Genomic DNA, 22,202 nt, shown 5'->3' with positions numbered 1-22,202 from the left:
GGTTATTTACAAAGTTGCTCTGCATAGCTTATAAGATTCGTGAACTGCAAATGTTTAGGTTATGTTCCTGTTACATATAAGTATAAAATCATTTCAAGACAATTTACGATGTATTTGGTAGTTCCCAAATAAGATTAATAACTATAAAGGATCTAGCAGTTAAAATAAGACAGTTTGCGTTGGCAAGAGTTTCAAATTCAATAATATTGATGAATTATCTGATTAATGTTGAACATGAAATATTAAATTGAAGGAAACATCAACGTCATTGACCAAAAAGATTATGTATTATTGTTGGTAAAATATGGTTTTTATTTACGAACCTCAAATTCCTTAACACCCTATTTTGCATTTCCGTCAAAAACCACACATTTTCATGATTATCTCAGAAATCTGTCATAGAATTCTAAGAATTGTGTCTGGCTTTTGATATAAACGAAGAGAGAAGGGTAGAGCTGTCCTTTGTTCAATTATTGACATACTAGAAGTTGCTTGAAATTCGAGTTGATTTTTTTTCAACACCCCATTTTACGGTATATTCCGGGAAAAAAGGGATTGGTCATTTGATTCCGGAGTCATTCCGGATTCACTTAGAGTATATTCGTTCTGGAAGTGATGATTCACGTACCTTTTCTAAAATTATCTGTTCTGGCAACCCTGCCGCCCCGATGACACGTGAGCCGTGAGTGTCAGTTGACAGCGAGAGGTGAGTTAGAAGGAGAAAGGTAGATGACAGATGTCAAAGAACTGTCATCTGTGACAGAGTTATAATAAAACCAAAAAAGTACGTTTTAACCCAGGTCAGGAGGGAGTCGAGATTCCAAAATCTCATGAAAGATTCGACACAAAGACGGTAACGAGACGACACGAGAAACAATTCACGTTGTCTGTGACATTTAACGGACAGATAACAGACGTACATTAAGAACGGACACTTAATTTGTGCTGTTTGGAAATACTGCTGGAGACGTCGAGATAGTTCAAAGCACACAACGAGCTTGGAAGAGGAAAGTCAAGGGAAGGAAGCAAACTAAATTTTTTTGATTTGTCAACATTACAGGCTGATTTGCAAAAACCGTTTGTTTAGTCAACTTGATCCGAACATTATCGGTACCGCTCACTGCTCTGACGGGTACCAAACACCAGCATCCGGCTTCTAGCCTAATTCTTATCGTTCGTCATTCTCTGGCACTCCTCGTCGAACCAACCGTTCCTTGGCCTTCGTTGAGCAGTACCAACCACTTCCCGCTACTGTGCTCACCGCTCCGTGGACTGACTCCCACAGATCGCTGAGGTTGATGCTTGCGTTGATTTCAAGTTCTAACGTCGATTATATCGGAAAAATGTCAACCGTCTTCCAGAACATGGTGGACAGACGCTCGAGACACATCTCCTCACTCTAGCTGATGTCAGAAGGACAACAGTGCATAGGCTGTACTACCAGCTAAGTACGCAACCCTTAGCTGGCGTTCTATGTCATCATTTGACCCATGGAAGCGTGAGGTACAAACTCGTGAGGACCATAGCTGCGTTGGTTGCTCCTTCCTGATTTTTTTTTTTTTATCTTTATTAACGAGATTTTTAGCCCTGGGCTAGTTCATCTCGGGACCAACGGCTTTACTTCCCTTCCGAAGGAAGTCGTCACTGAAATTTTTAGTGACTATCTAGGGGATGGGATTCGATCCCAGGTCCTCGGCGTGAGAGGCGTGTGTTTTAACCCCTACACCAGGTCCGTCCCCCACCTTCCTGATTGTCGACTCATCATTTTGCAGCCCGTTGTTAGCAACTGAAAATTTCACAGCATGCTGATACAAACTGAACATACAGTTTCCGTTCAATTTTAGAACTGTTAGTTTTTGTAATAGAAATATTAGTAATAGAACGCTAGAAGCGCTGTTCTCACAACACTGATTTAATTATTATTACCTTAAATTATGGTTTTTCATTGTTTGTTGAGTACCATGTCGTTGTTTTGGTTTTTATAATCAATTTGACACTTTGATTCCCGGTACTCACGCTGTCAGTTCGTGGCAAACTAGATGTTGGTAACACGAATAGCAGCGACATTAGCATTCTTAGGTTAATGCTTCTAGTGTTTTTGTACCGCAAAATCGGGTGTAATTGATCAGAAGGGTGAAATTGATCATCGTATCACACGATTTTATTTATTCGTAATGGAGCACAAATATCAATGTAAGCTACAGTAAATGAACGTTGCTTGTTGTAACTATTTTCGAATTGTGTGTTGTGAAGTTTTTTGCGTTAAAGAATGTTTATTACTATAAAAATAATATAAAATTTCAAAATCATGCACGGTGCAGTATTGACAAACACCTATGAACTTCTGTTTATAAGCAAAGATTTGAACATGGTATAAAACTGAAAGTTTGTGAGGATGCTTGAGATATATCCCTAAACCTGTTTTCATCACAAAAACTCGTATCAATTAGCTCATATGGTTGAATTAATTGAATTTCTGTTAGATATCATTGAATTCCTTAGGAAATTGCATACATTTAGGCATTTTCCGCGTAATTCTTGAAATTCAACTATTCATTATTTATATAAATATTGCATTGTTAAGAATTTGACAAGCATATTCGGATTCAGGGAGCTCAAATTCATCATATAGAGTTGTTTTGAAAACTAACAATAATGGCATTGGCAAGTGATCAATTTCACCCCGAAATGAGATCCTCTGATTTTTTATTTTAGAGATATTTGTTAACACTAAAATGACATTTGTTAGAAAATTTCGGTACATAAGTCGATGAGGCTCACCTTCGTACTTGTTTTCCTGCATTTAGTTGTTTGGCATTGTTAACATTATAGAAAACAGACTAGCAAAACCATGAAAAATGATCAATTTCACCCGAAATCACGGTACGATTAGAGCAGTGCTTCCCAAACTTTTTCAACTTTCGCCCCCTTGAGGCCAACATTTATCTGGAATCGCCCCCCTGATATGTGATTTCAATATATTATGTAATTATGTCATTTTTTTTATTCAATCCAAAACTTTGAACAAATATATGAAAATCCAGAATGGTTTTTAACTCATATTTCAATGCAATACATAAAAATGGTAGTTTTTCTAACATCAAAAAAAATATCTCTTAAATGATTTGTACCATGAGGAATAATGAGAAAGTGTGCAACCAAATCTTTTTTTTTTCTGTAAAAACCTGGATGCGAATGAGAGATGTTAGCTTCCTAACCTCAAAGTTCCCATGTTAAAAAATCCTTATATAAAATAAAAAATGCAAAAAGTTCTAAAAATTCTCAAATACCGTTTTGACTCAAATTCCGAACACTTAAGGCCAACAGTGACTTCAAATGCATCTGATAGGCATAAATAAGCAGATGTTTGTGAAAATTTTGATTTCTCTGCAAAGTCTAACTGTTAGCTGTTGGGTGTGCCGATAAAATTGTTTGTTTAAACTTATTAGGTATTGTTTTTAGGTAGAAGTATGAAACAACATTTTGATTCAAATGCCGAACACTGTGTTCAATCTGTCTCATATTCCGAACACCTTGACTCAAATTCCGAACAGCACGAATAAATCGTATTCAAAAGAAAAATTTCGCAAATAAATTTATCTGAGCTGGTTCTGCTAGTCTCCAACTAGAGAATCATAGCTACTCCCGATGTATAAAATCGATTGGAAGCCGATAAAATTGAATTGCAATCGACTGCTGTTTCCTTGTAATTTGATGACATATTTCAGTGAAACATTTCAACCAAACCGCCATACAAAAACCGAGTGTTCGGAATATGAGTCTGTTCGGAATTTGAGACAAAACGGTACATGTTTTGAACATCCAAAATATGTTGTGTTTTAAAAGTTATCTGTGACTAATCATCCGACCTTGAGAAAATCTCAAATATCAACCATTCTTAAAACTCATATGATATTAGAAAACCTGAATGCATGTGTTTGACAATTATCAAGTGTAGTGTATCATAATTTTAAAATAACCCTGATTGAAGATATATAGATCCAAGGTAAAATATTCCTGAAATTAGTTAGATTTGGAATTGATTAACCTACAAATGTGTGTCCTAAAATACATATGAGATATTATTTTCAAATACTCCCTTGTTAGCCTTTTCGCCCCCTTTCTGAATTTTTCGCCCCCCCAAATTATATTTAACAAATTTTCGCCCCCTTGAGCCTGAAAATCGCCCCCAGGGGGGCGAATTCGCCCACTTTGGGAATCACTGGAATAGAGTTTGGCACAACAGTTTATATTGTTCCAAAATATTTCTTGTATGTTAGATTCATTTTAACATATTACGACTAGTTTAATTCATTATTCATTACTTAATGCAGCACACTCAATCAGTTCGGTAAAAATACTAGGTTTTTGAACTACCAAAAACTTGAGACGAGACTCGCGAAGAGGAAAAAAAGCAACGTCATATGCAGCCCAGATTTCGCTGTCACGAAACGTCAGATGCAGCCAGTTGATTTTGTGGGCGAATATGTGGAAAGTATTGGAATAATTTCTAGAAAACTTAATTCAGCGAAATATTTCATTTAATTTGCACTGACGAAACTAAATCAAAACAAGCTAAACATTTGTTACTGCAATGTTTACTGCGTTTGCGGATATGAAATTTAACTTTAAAAGGTTTTCTGAACTTGGAACGATACAATCGCAATTCATCTTTGCCATTTAGTTCATGTAAAAGCTTGAACATCTTGCTCACAAATTTGTGTAAACACAGAATCGAAGAAGAAAATCTTAGCAACCGTAGAAAAAGAAGACCGACTTCGCGAGTCTCGTCTCAGCCAAAAACTAAGAATAACACAGCGTAACAAAAATGACATTTTTGTGTGTCTTCAGGATCAAATTATGTGTCTCTAGTAGGTCGCTGTCTCTAGTAGGTCGCTGAATCTGATGCCGTTCTTAAAAATGTTTCAGCACGTCACAATTTTTAGATACAAGTCGCCAAAGTTGCTTAAAAAACTGTTTTAACTGGTGTTTACTTGAGATCAAAAGTATGATTTATTAAACTTGTTTGTAATATAATTCACCAAGCATGCAAAATAAGACTCAAACTCAAATTCAGATATAATGTAGTTAAAATTGTACGATAAAATTTAGTTTAATTCGACTTTTTCAACATGTTTGCAGTCTCCATATTAAATTCTTAGTTTCTCTTATATGGCAAAATACAATACTTTTCTGAACCTCCAAAAAGTAACATTTTACCATTGTAAGTATTATGAACGTTGCTGCTGAGTGTTGTTTTACACATGAAGTTTGATTTCTGTGGCAAATTAGGCACATAATTTGCCATACAAGCTGGCAAACTTGCATGCAAGTAGGCTGAAATAGTCAAATTTTGCATTTTCAACAGTCAATAAATTAAAAACTAGACGTGCTATGATATTTTTGAAAACGACAATGAGTTCAGCAACCCTATACTTACTTACTTACTTACTTACTTATTTGGCTTTACATCAATTATCTTGATAAAGCCTCGCCAACAATATTTCGCCAATTCCCTCGGTTCATGGCCGCTTCTCTCCATCCTCGACTGTGACCCACGCTCTCCAGGTCCTGGTGTACCTGGTCCATCCACCTACCAGCAACCCTAAAGGTGAAGATGAATCGAAGCCAGTCTTCAAATTTTCAAGAGCACGGATCTGGAGAACCAAATATCCGTTTCAGCTAAAAACTTAATCGATTGGTCACTATCTGGTGGTGATAAATCGATTAGGTTTTCAACTCAAACGGATGTTTGGTTCTCTAGATCCGTGCTCTTGAATATTTGAGCTTTGGCTTCGATTCATCTTCAGCTTAATTAAGTAAATAACGGTATTTTGGTGCTTGAGACAGAAACGCGTTCTGCAGTGTCATTGTTAACAATCTTAAAAAAAGAGAGTTTTCTTTGAGAATTTGCGGTGGGCTGATTCAAATATTATCTTCGATAAAAATGAAACATGTTGATAAACGCCATTTAATAACGCGGGGCGACAAATTTAATTTTACTGACTTGCCAGAAGTTTTTAACCGTAATTTATGCGTTAGCCAATCGATCAAGTTTTCAGCTTGATCCGTTGTTTGGTTCTCTAGACTTGTGCTCTTGAAAATATAAGGTTTGACTTCGATGCATCTTCACTAGAGTGATGCAAATTTTGAATTCAGAAGAAAGTTGACTGTGCACACGCCATTTGAATTTTATATAGAGATTACTATGGAAAACGCCAACCTTTTGTGTTCAGCCCTCTATCTCGTTGTCATAATATTTTATGGAAAAGTAAATAAGCTCTACTCATGTGAAATCCTTTCAGCTACAACTTTGCCGAAGACCTTATTTAGATTGGGCATCAGGATAAATTGCTATTTTTTTAAATTTCTTTATTAGTATCATTTCAAACAGGTTTATGGACAAAAGGTCGAAAGACAAAAGGTCGAAAGGACAAAAAGTCGAAAGACAAAAGGTCGAAAGGACAAAAGGTCGAAATGATTTGCGTGGTGGGAAATTTTTCCTTCTTTGAAAAAAGATTTTCGACCTTTTGTCCCTTCATTTTTGTTCTTCGACCTTTTGTCCTTTCGGCCTTTTGTCTTTCGACCTTTTGTCCTTTCGACTTTTTGTCTTTCGACCTTTTGTCATAGATTCTTTCAAACATTACATTCATTATTTCTTATATCTAGGTGTTCTGTGTTATTAGACAACACTATCATCCTAATTTGGTAAAACAAATCTAAGATTTTATTAACATTTTGTTAACAACATATTACATTTCATTTGCCGTAGCAGTTCAGATTTTTTACAGGTGAGTTGATTTCACCTGCTTATAAGAGAAAAAAAAACACGTTTTCAATTTACTTAACCTAGCTTAACCTAAACATATAACGCTGTAATCGTGGCAATAGAAGAATGTAAAAAAAAATATTAATTATTTTATTTGACATTTGCTCCAATGTTTCAACATTGGATATTCTATGTAACTCATTGGTAGCTTCAGAATCATTTTCAAAATTTTATTTTGAATTCTCTGCAGAGCTTTCTTCCTAGGTATTACAACAGCTAGTCCATATTGGTTCAGCATACAATATGGCTGGCCTGAAAATTTGTTTGAATATCAAAAGCTTGTTCTTAAGATAAAGTTTTGATTTTCTATTAATAAGGGGATAGAGACATTTTACATATTTATTACATTTGGTTTGAATGCCCTCAACGTGATTTTTGAAAATTAAATTCTTATGAGCCCTAGATACTTAACTTCATCTGACCAATTTATTGGAATCCCTCTCATCGTGACAACATGTCTACTTGAAGGTTTCAAATATAGAGCTTTTGGTTTATGTGGGAATATTATTAGTTGAGTTGCTTCCAAATTAGGAGAAATCTTCCATTTTTGCAGGAATGAAGAAAAAATAAAAATAAATTTTTGCAATCGACTACAGATGACATGCAGGCTTCGTCCTTTGGCGGAGAGGCCTGTGTCATCCGCAAACAAAGATTTTTGACATGCCTGAGGTAATTCAGGTAAGTCAGATGTGAAAATATTGTATAATATTGGTCCCAAAATGCTGCCTTGGGGAACACCAGCTCTCACAGGAAGTCTTTCAGACCTGGAGTTCTGATAATTAACCTGAAGTGTACGATTTGACAGATAACTTTGAATTATTCTAACAATGTATGTTGGAAATTTAAAGTTTTTTAACCCGTATAGGCCTGAGTGAAAGCTAAAATTCTAAAACCCTCACCGCTCAGCGAATTCTTAATGGATTCAAATGATTTTTTGTCAGCATACTGGCACACATATTTTGTTTCTAGAAGTGAACAGAGGAACGCGGAAATATTCTTGTGGTCGGAGTTATTTCGATGGAGCACTGGATCAGTTCGGGTGAGAAGTGTACTGTGTGTTTGCGCCCCTGAAGCTAGTCAAATTTCAAGTCACAGATAATTACCGGAATCGGCTATAATGTGGCTACTACATGACGGAGTTTCAAGAAAATTGCATCAGTGTAAACCTTTTGAGAAACGATTGAATTGGATAATTATGAGTTTTGCATTTGATTAATCCTACAAATGATTATTTTCGGGTCCCGCGATGCCTCAAACTTATGATAAAGTTGCCAATTGTTGTTGTTGTTTGAGAGGGACTTTAACCCGAAGGTCATTCGTCCCTTAAAAAAAAGTAGCCAATTTGTATCTGAACATCTGTGTCAAGCTTATGGGAACGCATTTTAGTGGACAATTATGTTTGATTTCTACTTTTAGATAGTTGACACCGTTTAGTATACAACAAATCTACAGCCGGTTATTCCGGGCATTACGTCCGAATGATCATCCGGTGTATTTTAAACGGCGCAAAACTCTTCATTTTTGGTGTTGAATATAAGATCTTAATGATTTATGCAAATCAAAATGATTGTCATTGCAAATAATAAAGGTAACTTGGCATGTCCCAAAAAGTAGCCCTTTTTTACCCGACTTGACTCAGTAACCCACCGGAATAACTCCGGCCACAGGAATAGTTCTGAATACCTCTGGCCACTTCCAGTAACTAGATATGTGGGCCAGTGAACTGACCAAAAATAATTTAAATCCATTAAGAATTCGCTGAGCGGTGAAGGTTTTAGTATTTATGTTTTCACTCAGGTCTATACGGGTTAATTTTACAATCAAACCTTCATGCCAAACACTGTCGAATACTTTTTCTATGTCTAGAAGAGCAAGACCAGTAGAATAGACTTCAGATTTGTTGGAACGGATCAAATTTGTTACACGTAAAAGTTGATGAGTGGTCGAATGTCCATGGTGGAATCCGAACTGTTCATTGGCAAAAATTGAATTTTCGATGATGTGGACCATCATTCTGTTCAAAATGACCTTTTCAAAAAGTTTACTGATGGAGGAAAGAAAACTGATTGGACGATAGCTAGAACCTTTTGCAGGATTTTTGTCTGGTTTTAAAACTGGAACAACCTTAGCATTTTTCCATTTGTCAGGAAAATATGCTAATTGAAAACATTTGTTAAATATATCAACTAAAAATGATGAGCTACTTTCTGGAAGTTTCTTGATGAGGATGTAGAAAATTTCATCATCGCCAGAAGCTTTCATATTTTTTATTTTTTAATAATAGTTCTCACTTCTTCCAAATCAGTCCCTAGGCATTTTCGAAAACGTTCTCTTGATTGAGAATATTTTTGAAGTCCTGAGTTACTTGATTTTCGATTGGACTAGTAAGTCCTAAATTAAAATTGTGCGCACTTTCAAACTGCATAGCAAGTTTTTGAGCTTTTTCGCAATTAGTTAGTAATAATTTGTTTTCCTCTTTCAATGCCGGTATTGGCTTCTGAGGTTTTTGGCCGAGCTCGTGAAAAAAATCTAAGTGTGTAAGAATAACTCTTTGCCTTTCGAATGCGCGTTGAAGAGTTTCAATTGGACGTGTAATCACAGAGACTGAACTGGACTGAACACTTTTGTATGTTTTTAAGGGGGTGAACCCAAACTTATGCACGGGAGTGTATAGGGGGAGATCCCCCAGTACCGGACACTTAACCTTTCGGTCGTCGCGCGAATTTTTGTAACGCGAGTAGTCGCGCGTTGTACTTTGTACAACACCCTTGGTTTTGCAAATATCTCAGGAGTCTGACCACTTAGATAGATGACGTCTTCGACAAAATTGATCAGTAGCTTATGGGCTACATTATCATAGCCAAGAAATTCGGGATTTTGCCACTAGGCGGCGCTAGTGAGCGTTAAGCTTTTGTTTCCCAGATCTCATGATCCTGACCACTTAGAAAGATGGCGTCTTCGGAAAAGTTGTTCGGTAACTCAAGGACTATCATTGTTTGAGCTAGTTGATTCAAAATGTTGCCGCTAGGCGGCGCTAGTGAGCATAAAACATTTGTTTCGCAAATTTCTCAGGAGCCTGATCACTTAGAAAGATGACGTCTTCGGCAGAGTTGTTCAGTAGCTCAAATTATTTCTTTGTTTAATCCTTAAAGTTAGAGATTTATTAAAATAATGATAGTCCCTGAGCTTCTGAACAACTTTGCCAAAGGTGCCTGTCTAAAAAGTCAAGATCCTGCAGTATCCGCAAATTTCATGCTCACTAGCGCCGCCTGATGGCCAAATATCGTATTTCTTGGCTTAAGACTCAAAAGTCGGATGAAATATACAAATAATAATAATAATAATAATAATAATAATAATAATAATAAATAATGATAGCCCTTGAGCTACCAAACTACTTTGCCGAAGACACCATCTTTCTAAGTGGTCAGGCTCCTGAGATATCTGCAAACAAAAGTTTCATGCTCACTAGCGCCGTCTAGTGGCAAAATTTTGAATCAACTAGCTTGAACAATGATAGTCCTTAACTTACTAAACAACTTTGCCGAAGAAGATATCCTTCTAAATGGTCAGGATCCTGAAAAATCTGCAAAACAAAAGTAAAACTTCCATGCCCACTAGTGGCACCTAGCGGTCAAATTCCGAATTAAATGAGGTACCATCAGATAGCGCTTCACTTCCAGAACAACTTTACTAAAGACCCCAAGTTTCTATATTATCTGGATTTCGAGATATGACGATTTCAAACTGTGGTTTCCTTGAACCGTACATAGTGCGTTCATTATTATGCGACTTCCATGTACATTTATTGATTTTACCGTATTATAAAGGGTCATACTGTAAATAAAAACTGTCGAGTATTGTTCTTAAGAAGATTCCTGAGCTAAAAATCTCGTTAATAAAGATAGAAAAAAAAAGAGATTCTTGAGGAATACATTTTGGTTTGGTGTCGATAGATATTTTTGTTGCAAAATGATAGCATATAAATCACAACTGTTGTACAAAGTACAACAGCGCGACAGCCCGAAGGTTAAGCCACTTAATTCATAATTCGAAAAATATTACTTTAATGTGCTCGTGTTACCCATTTATGATAAATATTATCATTTTAATAGTGTACAAAAATAAATTCGAAAATATATATATGAATTTTGACATTGGATTTTGATGATGTATTTTGTAATGATCGATCTTGAAAGGTGGCACCCAATACCGGACACGATCTGGAAATGCCTCGAATTCTGTAAATTTGAGCATCATTGAATGTTTATACTATAGGAATATTATATAATTGCCAATTCAATGCATTTGCAACATTTGCAAGAACAGTTTGAGTTTTTCTTAATTTGCAAGGTGTCCATCAAAAACTTCTTTCATATATGATGAAAAACAGCACATTTTACGATGTTGTTCTGATTTTTTCATATTCAAAATGATTACTAAATAGGCTCAAAATTAAGGCGATACCTCATTTTTTTTAAGATTTTCAAAGTTTTCTACTTTTTAAAAAAGGCATACATATTTCAAGGATATGTTATTCTACGCAAACATTAGCCTCCATTATAGCTTTCTTTTCTTCTAGTACACCATCTTGATTGGGCCATGATTTCTCAATTTTTCGACTTTGTCCGGTATTGGGTGCTGTCCGGTACTGGGGGATCTCCCCCTACTAGGGCGATTCAAATTTTAAAAATGTTTGAAAATCCAATCTCCCATATGCTCCTTACCATCCTTATCATGAAAATAGTGTTCTGTGAAATTTTCAGCTTTCTAGGTGATGATTTAAAGGTGGTCCAAAGACAATATAGGTTTATATGGAAATTACTATGGAGAAATTTAGAGAAATGTTCCAAACACGCTAGTACTGTAATGTAAGTAGAAACTCATCATCCCATATTGAAAACTCATTCTTCAAACCTTAATGAAGGAGGGTGCTGAAGAAACAAATTCCTTTTGAGTTAATGTTGTTTGGGATTTTTGTACATGTTTGCAGGGCTATAATCCCATATTAAGCTAAATAATAGCAAACAAACTCATGAATACCTCTTCTGCTATCTGTTGGATTAAATATCTCTCTTCAGCAAATTTCTTTATTATGGTTTGAAGAATGAGTTTTACTATGGGATAATAGGTTTGTACTTACATTACAGTACTCGCGTGTTTGGAACATTTCTCAAAATTTCTCCATAGTAATTTCCATAGAAACCTACATTGTCTTTGGGCCACCTTTAAATCACCGCCTAGAAAGCTGAAAATTTCACGGAACACTATTTTTTTGTTAAAGATGAGGACGAACATATGGGCGATAGGATTCTCAAACATTTTTAAATTTTGAACCGCCTTAGTGTATATACATTCCACATACAAGATTGTAAGAAATCTTTAAATTCTACCGAACATAATCCCATTCCAAGTTCTTAACTTTGCATCTTTAATGTTAGGAATATGATAATTTTACCACTACCAAACCCACAGACAAGTAGTTTAAGCAAAAGTTTCATTCTAGATAACCCACCTGCAGTGACAAGACTCGAAACACATCTAGACTATTAGACATGACATAAAACCCAGATAGAGCTACAATGTTGTCACAACAAACCCGATTCGAATGCGATTGTATGTATTTTGATACTCACTTCTGTCAGCACTGAGATTTCTCCCGAAGTTTCCCTTCCTTCACCCTTCCTGCTAGATATTGACTCGACATATTGGCAAGATGCTATCCAGGAAAGTTCTCCTCCCCATGTTCATCGCATAATCTTACGGTTGGTTAGCATTTACTTACAGATTGTTTCATTTTATTTGCCTTTTGCCATGTCCCCAAGTCATCGTTGAAAGAGCTCAAAGATTGCCCCGCCGCTCGTTTGTCTCGGTGGTGACATCTTTGATTCTTGTCGGTTTGTCCAAACCGGACCAAGCATTTCGTGTTTTTAGATTCTATCAATTTTATGCTTCGTCGTCGATTGTGCAAGACCATAACACCCATCCATGACGTTACCCACCCCCTTCAACCCCTCTGTTTTATTCGAATTCTCCAGTTAGAGCTTTGTGCGACTTTTAGGATTCACTTGTTTGCAGACCGTTGAGCCACTTCACTTACCGCAATTTTGTTCCGCTTTCATTGTAGAAGCAGAAAAAAATGTGGTTTTAATGGTTTCTGTGCGATGCATTTGAATTGAAAATAATAGGTTCATCGGAGCGAGAAATATAAATTTAATATTTAAAATATTGATGTGTTTATAATTATCTACTCAACCAAAATAGAAAAAATAGGTTACATTCATGGTTTTAATCGGTATAAATCCGCGGTATGGGCGTCTTCCTTAGCCGAGTGGTTAGAGTGCGAGGCTACAAAGCAAAGCCTTGATGAAGTTGTCTGTGTTCGATTCCCGGTCAGCCCAGGACCTTTTCGTAAAGTAGATTTCTTTGACTTCCCTGGGCTTGGAGTGTTATTGTACCTGCCACACGATATACGAATGTGAAAAATAGCAACTTTGGCAAAGCAAGCTCTGTGGAAGTGCGCATTTAACACTAAGCTGAGAAGCAGGCTCTGTTCCAGTAAGGACGTTATGTCAAAATCACGAATAAGAAGAACTTTCAGATAACGCACAAGATTTTTATATTATAAAGTACATATCCTTAGGGTGAACAGTTTAAAAATTTAGAAAGAATTATGTTTCAAGTGAAGCGATACACTGATTGGAATGTGTCATTACGAGATGCACATAAATTGGTCTACGGTTCCAAGGTTTAAGGTACACTAAACATTCTGAATTGTCTCCTAAGATGTGAACCAGCATCTTACTAAGAAGCACCCGAATGAAGACAAAAGAAATCTTTCATGAATCAGCCAACTTGAAACAAAAATGTCCCCATTTCGCATTCTTCTTAATTAAGAAATTAGTTCCTGAAGCATGCAAAATTCAATAAGGACTTGCATTTATTCTTCTGTGAACAATACGGCACAAGAAATAGCTCTCGGTTCCCAATGATTTTGCCCACTGTCGCAAGCACTGCACTGGGTACCTACTGCCTGCATACAAAGCAGTTCATCTGCGAGCGGAAATGACAATGAAATTTCTTGGTGCTCTGATAGAAAACAACGCTGATACAATTAGCTGTTCACTCATGGAGTGCGCAAGTAATACAATTTTTGAAACTGAGGGCAGAAAACACTGGCGCTGTTTTACTTATAATGTTACAGATGCACCGCTATGGTTTCGTCAGTTCTTAACCTTCCGCGGATGTTAAGAAAAACAACTTAATAAGATACTGGGGTCATTATGACCCAGAAATGTATACCCCTATAAATCAGCGAAATATCAACCGAATAATGAAATTTATGCCGTATTCGAAAGATATACTCCTCAAGATTCTGATCACTACCTGGAATACCGGTTCCGGATCCAGTGGCCACCGGGAATCGGCTACGAAGGGGACCATGTTGGCCACGTGGAATTTCAGTACACTCAGTCCAGAAATCTGCAGTCATCACCAAATTGTATAAGATGCAGGCCATATAGGAATGTACTGTCTTCAGCAAACTTGCTTCGGGGACCAAGAACTTCCACATGGGATACAATTTAGTTCAGAACTCGACCACCGCGTGGCGCTAGCGTCGATACGAACTTCCGGTGGAGGCTAATTATGCGATAACTCGAGATTGCGAGCACATAGAAGGATGCTGTCTTCGGCAAAGTTGCTCAGGAGGATAAGAACCTCCTTATGAGATACAATTTAGTTCAGAACTCGACCGCTGCGTGGCGCTAGCGTCGATATGAACTTCCGGTAGAGGCTAATTATGCGATAACTCGAGATTGCGAGCACATAGAAGGATGCTGTCTTCGGCAAAGTTGCTCAGGAGGATAAGAACTTCCTTATGAGATACAGTTTAGTTCAGAACTCGACCGCTGCGTGGCGCTAGCGTCGATATGAACTTCCGGTAGAGGCTAATTATGCGATAACTCGAGATTGCGAGCACATAGAAGGATGCAGTCTTCAGCAAAGTTGCTCAGGAGGATAAGCACTTTCACATAAGATACAATTTAGTTCAGAACTCTACCACTGAGTGGCGCTAGCGTCGATATGAACTTCTGGTAGGGGCTAATTATGTGATAACTCGAGATTTTGAGCACATAGAAAGATGCAGTCTTCGGCAAAGTTGTTCAGGAGGATAAGGACTTCCAAATGAGATACAATTTAGTTTAGAACTCGACCACCGCGTGGCGCTAGCGTCGATACGAACTTCCGGTGGAGGCTAATTATGCGATAACTCGAGATTGCGAGCACATAGAAGGATGCTGTCTTCGGCAAAGTTGCTCAGGAGGATAAGAACTTCCTTATGAGATACAATTTAGTTCAGAACTCGACCGCTGCGTGGCGCTAGCGTCGATATGAACTTCCGGTAGAGGCTAATTATGCGATAACTCGAGATTGCGAGCACATAGAAGGATGCTGTCTTCGACAAAGTTGCTCAGGAGGATAAGAACTTTCTTATGATATACAATTTAGTTCAGAACTCGACCGCTGCGTGGCGCTAGCGTCGATATGAACTTCTGGTAGGGGCTAATTATGTGATAACTCGAGATTTTGAGCACATAGAAAGATGCAGTCTTCGGCAAAGTTGTTCAGGAGGATAAGGACTTCCAAATGAGATACAATTTAGTTCAGAACTCGACCAACGGGTGGCGCTAGCGTCGATATGGACTTTCGGTAGAAATTACACAGATATTGTCCGTGCATCAGAATCATAGTCCCTGCTTCTTCAAACAAGAGAATCAAATGAATGAAGGATTATGAAACAAATTGTTCAATTCAACTTCATTTTTTTCCTTGTCTCGATTATTGTCAGATGATTCTCTGCAACTGGGAAAACCGAGACTTGTCACTTTCAACAAGGTTTAAAATGTAACAAGGACTAATAAGTGTTCCTTTCATTACTCGAATATCCTGTTCTCTTCGTTTGAAGCAGTCAGGACTAGGGTTCACTGGTATATCTTTTCTCCATAACGCACCACGAAACTGTGACGTACCCGCGTTATGGGTCATTTAGAAGGATGCTGTCTTTCACAAAGTTTTTCGACCACCCGATGGATTTGACGTCGATTTGAGGTTAATTATTAGAGGGGGGTTTCACATTTTTTGGGCCCAAACACGACCCGTACCCGACTTACTTTATTTTTTTTTTAAACCCGGACCCGACCCGTACTCAGACCTGACCCGAACCTGAAAAAAAATCCGCTGTTCAAATCCGAATCTGACTCGAAACCTAAACATTGTTTGTAAGAAAAGATCGAGTTTTAAAAATAGATAAATTCATCGTTTCTGATGCATAAGGAAGCTTTCTGGTTGTTACTCTTACCATAACTCTTACTAAAGTCTACCTAAATCTGAATTTTTACAAGCCCGATTCCGACGTACTCGAAAAAAATTTTCTAGCCTTCAAATCCGACCCGAACCATTCGAGTTCGGGTTTGAAAACCCGAGACTCGACTTATAGAAGGATGCTGTCTGCGGTAAAATTGTTCGAGAGAATAAGGAATCAGTGATGAACATACAAAATTTAACCAGCATGTGGTGCTGGCGTCTATATGTATTTCCAGAAGGAACTCATTTTTGAAGGTTTTATCTTCGGCAAAGTTGTTCAGTTTTTTTTAATTCTGCGTAGTAAATTCCACGTGACGTTCGTCATTATATTGCTCTCATATGATATGAACTACACGATCCGACATGATATATAATACGATATAAACTACAGTCGACTCTCCATAACTCGATATTCAAGGGACCATCGACTTATAGAATTATGGTATAACAGAATATACCAACACAAAATCGAAGGAACAAATTTCTGTAATTCCAATATTTTTATTATCATTTTTGTAAGAAAGCAATATTATTTTGTTGATAGTATTTTACACACTATTATTTGAAAACAAGTGCTCGAAAAATCACGTTATTTTTACTGACAATAGTTTTTTATCATTTTGATGTCATTAGAGCTTGTAAGTATTTATTCACCTTCAAACAAAAATTAGATCACGTTTCCCCAAAAAAGAAAAAAATTAAAATAGATATCGAGTTATGGAGAGAAATTATCTCAGGTAACATCCACTTGTGGAGATATCGAGTTACAGAAATATCGACTTATGGAGAGCACAATGTATGGAAATTTGAAGGAACCGGAAAATCCATCTAGTCAAGAGTTATCTGGATCTCAAGACGTAGTTCACTTTGGAGTTATTCGAAGGATATAGTCCAGTAATCTTAAATGATTTGTATGATGGATTCTACAGTTATTTACCGAGAGCTCATCCGATGGAATACAAACCCATGCCCTTCTGTCCTCATCCTCTCGAAATATCTCCAGAGACTCCCCCAAAGATTTTTCCAGGAAATCTTTCCAACATTCCTCCAAGGATTTTACCAAAAAATAATCCAAGCTATTCTGTACCTTAATCTCTACAATGATTTCTTCTGGGGTTCCCTAGGACTTTTGCCAGAGATTCTTTCAGGAAGAACTTTTGTTCGCCATGCATGAAATAGCTTCCTCCAGGGAGTTGACATGGAATTTTTACAAGGATTCCTACTAGAAAAAATATGTATAAGGATTTCTTTAGAGATTTCGCAAAGGTTTCCAGCAGAAATGTCTTAAGTGATTCCTTCGTAGATTCCTCCAAAAAAATCTTTATTGGGATTCTTTCATGATTTTTTCCAAGGATTCCTCCACGATTCGTTTCAGGAATACTTCGAAACTTCTCCGGAGATTTCTCCAGGGATTTTTTAAGTTATTTCTTCTGGTATTCCTCTATAAAATTTTCCACAGACTTTTGCACGGATTTCTCCAGGAAAGTGTCTTCAAGGATTCTTGCACAGATATCTTCAAGGCTTTCTCCAGGAATTCCTCCAGGAGCAACACTTAAAACAATTTATTCAAGGATTACTAAAGATGTTTCTCTAGTGATATCTTCAGAATTTTTTCCGAGGATTCCTCCACCGATATATACAAAAATATCCCCAAGCAGTTCTCTCGAGATTCGTTATTTCGGGATTCCTCCAGGGATGATTCTACGAGGAAATTCTACAAGGATTCCACAAGAAATTTCTGCAGGTGTTCTAAAACTTACGAATTCCTCAAGGAAATTACATAAAACGCCTCAAGTTAATGGGATTCCCCAAGAATTTCTCCAGGGATTCGTACTGAGTCTTCAATTATACTCCATGGATTCCCCCAAGTGTTCTTCTTGAAATTTCTCTAGAGATTCTCCCATTAATTCCTGCTAGAATATTATCAGAACTTATGCTAAAATTTCTCCATGGATTTCATTAAAAAAATCTCTACATATCCTACAGTAAAATCTCTAAAACTTTTTTTCTTTTTTGAAAATCTATTCATGGATTTCTTTAGATATTTCTCCTTAGATTTTTCGAGAAATTTTTCTATTTAAATATTCCTATAAGGATTCTTTCAGGAATTTTTCCAACAAAAATCTACAGGGGTTTTTCCAGCAAAAAATCTACAGGGGTTTTTCCAGGGATTTCTCTAGCGATTCCACCAGCAAAATTTCTACATCGATTCTTCCTGGGATACCTCCATTCATCAGTGATTCCTCCAAAGATGTCTCCAAGAGTCCTACATGGATGCCTACAATGCCCATAACTTTCGATCAACTTACTGAAATATGTGAGATTGTTCTAGAAAATTCGAAAAAAATACCTAGTTGTTTTGTCACATTGGTAATTATAACCGCATAACAGTAACATTGAGATTATAAATGAGCCTCGTAATGTAACAGCAATGAAATTTCTACCAGAATTATTTTCTGACTATTCACCTAGTATGCGATATGAGTTGTACAAAATATCAGCCTCAAATGAGCACTTTTGAGTTCCTGGTATTTTTTTGATATTTTAGTTTCCTCCCATACTGCCATAAAATGCACACTTGGTATTCCATTTACTCAATGCCTACTTTTGTCGAATGTTACAAATATGCAGTTATGGGCATTACAGGAGTCTATCCAAAGACTCCTACAGAGATTTCTCTTTGCAAATCTTCATAGAAATTCCTGCAGAGATTTCTCCAGCTTTTTCTTCAGGAATTTCTCCATGGATCGCTTCAGAAAAATCTCTACATGGTTTCCTGTCGATATCGTTTCAGGAATGAACTGGTAGAGATTTGACTGTATATATAAATGAAATATGAGTTTCGTCTACGCAGTCTCCATTATAAATAGAACGTTGAAAAAAATAAAGACTGCGTAACTGAAAAGCATATATGATGTTCCGGGGATTTTTGTAAGGAATTCCTCCAGAGCTTTCCTCGAGAATCCCTTCTTGGGCTCTTGCAAGAATTTCTCCAGCGATCCCAATAAGAACTCATAAAATAATTTCTTGAAAAATCCCCAATTGAATGGTAGAATCTCTGGAATAATTCATTATAGAATTCCAGGAGCGATCCCTGGACGAAATCTTAGAAATAAATCCTAGAGGAATCTTGAGAGGACTACCAGCGGAATGTCTGGAGAATTCACTGTGGAAATATTTTAAGTTATCTTTGAAGAAATGTTATTTAGAGAAACCTCTGACATTCTGCAAAAATCTCTGTAGAGATCTTCTTGGAGGAATCCTTAGGAGAATCTCTTATTTTTTATTAGAGGAATGTCAGGAGAAATCGCTTGAAGAATCTGTGGAAGAATCGCTGGAGAAGTGCTTGAAGTAATCTATGCAATAATTCCTGGAAAAGTTCCCTGAGGATGGATTAATTCCCGGAGAAAACTATCTGGAGTGAATTCTTCAGAGTTTTTGCAATTCCCTCACAGGTCTTTTTTTATTGAATTCATCTACGATCTGATTTTAAAATTGTTTTCGGTATTTCTCAAGTTATTATTTTTTGATTTGACGGAATAATAGTCTGATTTTTTTATAAAGGATAATTTTGAATTTTTTCAAGAGGATTTTTTAAAAACTCTTCAGAATACTTTTTAATAATGCGTCCCTATGAAGCTTTTTCTGGATTTCATCCAGCTGTTCTTTCTAGTATTAGTCCATAAGATATTTCCAACATCCGTTCGAGTTAATGTATGAATTCCTTCACGGTCATTTATTCAATTGTTCCAGAAATCTACTGAAGGCCTCCTCGAAGTTCTACATGAGTCTAATTTGATTCTTCTAATCCTATATTATAGAATTCTACGAGAAATTTGGATTTTGGGGATTTTTTCATTGGTGTTTGCGAAATTGATTAATTTTTTTTACAAATCTTTTTTTCAAGATAATCTGACGAAGTTTTTTTGAGTTCTTCCTGTTATAATACCTTTATGCAAATTCTTGTTGAAATTTCTGCAGAAGCTGATTCTAAAGAAATGTCCAGAAGTTAACGGAGAAGAATGTTTTATGTTGGCGTTAGTATCCTGTTAATTATTTTTACTTTCGCAAAAATAATTGATTCTGAATCAAATCAACTACTTCAGCACTAAATTTTACGTTAAATCAAATTCACACACTCTATTGATTTTACAGTGATACCTCCATGAGTCGATGTTCCATGACTCGATATCGACTCATGGGACCATAGTAAAAACAAACTTTCATGGTTACTATGATGTCTAGGGACCAGCTCTCCAAAGTAATGCTGTTCCATGACTCGAAATTTCCATGAGTTGATGGTCCCTTCAATATCAACTCATGGAGGTTTCACTGTACTATAAACTTTTAATTATCTCAATAATAATATTGATAATTATCATCATCTTTATATTTCATGCTCGCAAATCTACTTACTCTAACTTGCGAATAATAGTGTAGGTGATTTGATAATCATAACTCAAACAGAAAATTACGTTCAAATTAAAGTTTATGACGCGCACTTTTTTAAGTAGGGGTACGAAAATGTAGGAAGTTTCTTATGAAATGTGCTCAAGAGTTTCTTTCGGAATTCTATCTCTTATTTCTTCTAGGGATACACCACAGAATTTTTTTCGGGGACATCCTTATAAATTATTTCCTAGGAGAGACACCCCCAGTACTCCTCAAGGCGTAAGTTAATCAATTTATTTATTTATCCAATGATTTTAAAAATTAATCCTAAACTAAGTGTTGAGGTCTTTTTCGAGTTTTTCACAAATTTCTTTCAGCATTTAATTTCTTTGTTTTCATTAAAAATTAGCCACGTGGTGGTCGAGTTCTAAACTAAACTGTGTTTTATGTGGAAGTCCTCATCCTCCTGAGCAACTTTGCCGACGACAGCATCCTTCTATGTGCTCGCCATCTCGAGTTATCGCATAATTAGCCTCTACCGGAAGTTCATATCGACGCTAGCGCCACGTGGTGGTCGAGTTCTGAACTAAATTGTATCTCATAAGGAAGTTCTTATCCTCCTGAGCAACTTTGCCGAAGACTGCATCTTTCTATGTGTTCGCATTCTTGTATTATCGCACAATTAGCCCCTACCGGAAGGCCACATCAACGTTAGCGTCACGCGGTGGTCGAGTTCTGAACTAAATTGTATCTCATGTGTAAGTGCTTGTCCCTTCTGAACAACTTTGCCGAAGACGGCATCCTTCTATGTGCTCGCAATCTCGACTTATCGCATAATTAGCACCTACCGGAAGTTCATATCGACGCTAACGCCACGCAGCGGTCGAGTTCTGAACTAAATTGTATCTCATGTGGAAGTGCTTATCCTCTTGAGCAACTTTGCCGAAGACAGCATCATTCTATGTGTTCGCATTCTCGATTTATCGCATAATTAGCCTCTACCGGAAGTTCATATCGACGCTAGCGCCACGCGGTGGTCGAGTTCTGAACTAAATTGTACAGTGATCCCTCCATGAGTCGATTTTCCATGACTCAATATCGACTCATGGAACCATACTGGAAACAAAATTTCATGGTTGCTATGATGGTCCCTTCAAACAGCTTTCCAAAGGATTGCTGTTCCATGACTCGATATTTCCATGAGTCGATGGTCCCTTCAATATCAACTCATGGAGGTTTCACTGTATCTCATGAGGAAGTGCTTATCCTCTTGAGCAACTTTGCCGAAGACAGCATCCTTCTATGTGCTCGCAATCTCGTGTTATCGCATAATTAGCCCGTACCAAAAGTCCATATCGACGCTAGCGCTACGCGGTGGTCGAGTTCTGAACTAAATTGTATCTTATGCGGAAGTCCTTTTCCTCCTGAGCAACTTTGCCGAAGACAGCATCCTTCTATGTGCTCGCAATCTCGAGTTATCGCATAATTAGCCTCCACCAGAAGTTCGTATCGATGCTAGCGCCACGCGGTGGTCGAGTTCTGAACTAAATTGTATCTCATTTGGAAGTCCTTATCCTCCTGAACAACTTTGCCGAAGACTGCATCTTTCTATGTG

This window comes from Aedes aegypti, chromosome 3 (assembly GCF_002204515.2).
Source record: "Aedes aegypti strain LVP_AGWG chromosome 3, AaegL5.0 Primary Assembly, whole genome shotgun sequence".
Lineage (NCBI taxonomy): Eukaryota > Metazoa > Arthropoda > Insecta > Diptera > Culicidae > Aedes > Aedes aegypti.
This window is presented reverse-complemented; position numbering follows the sequence as displayed.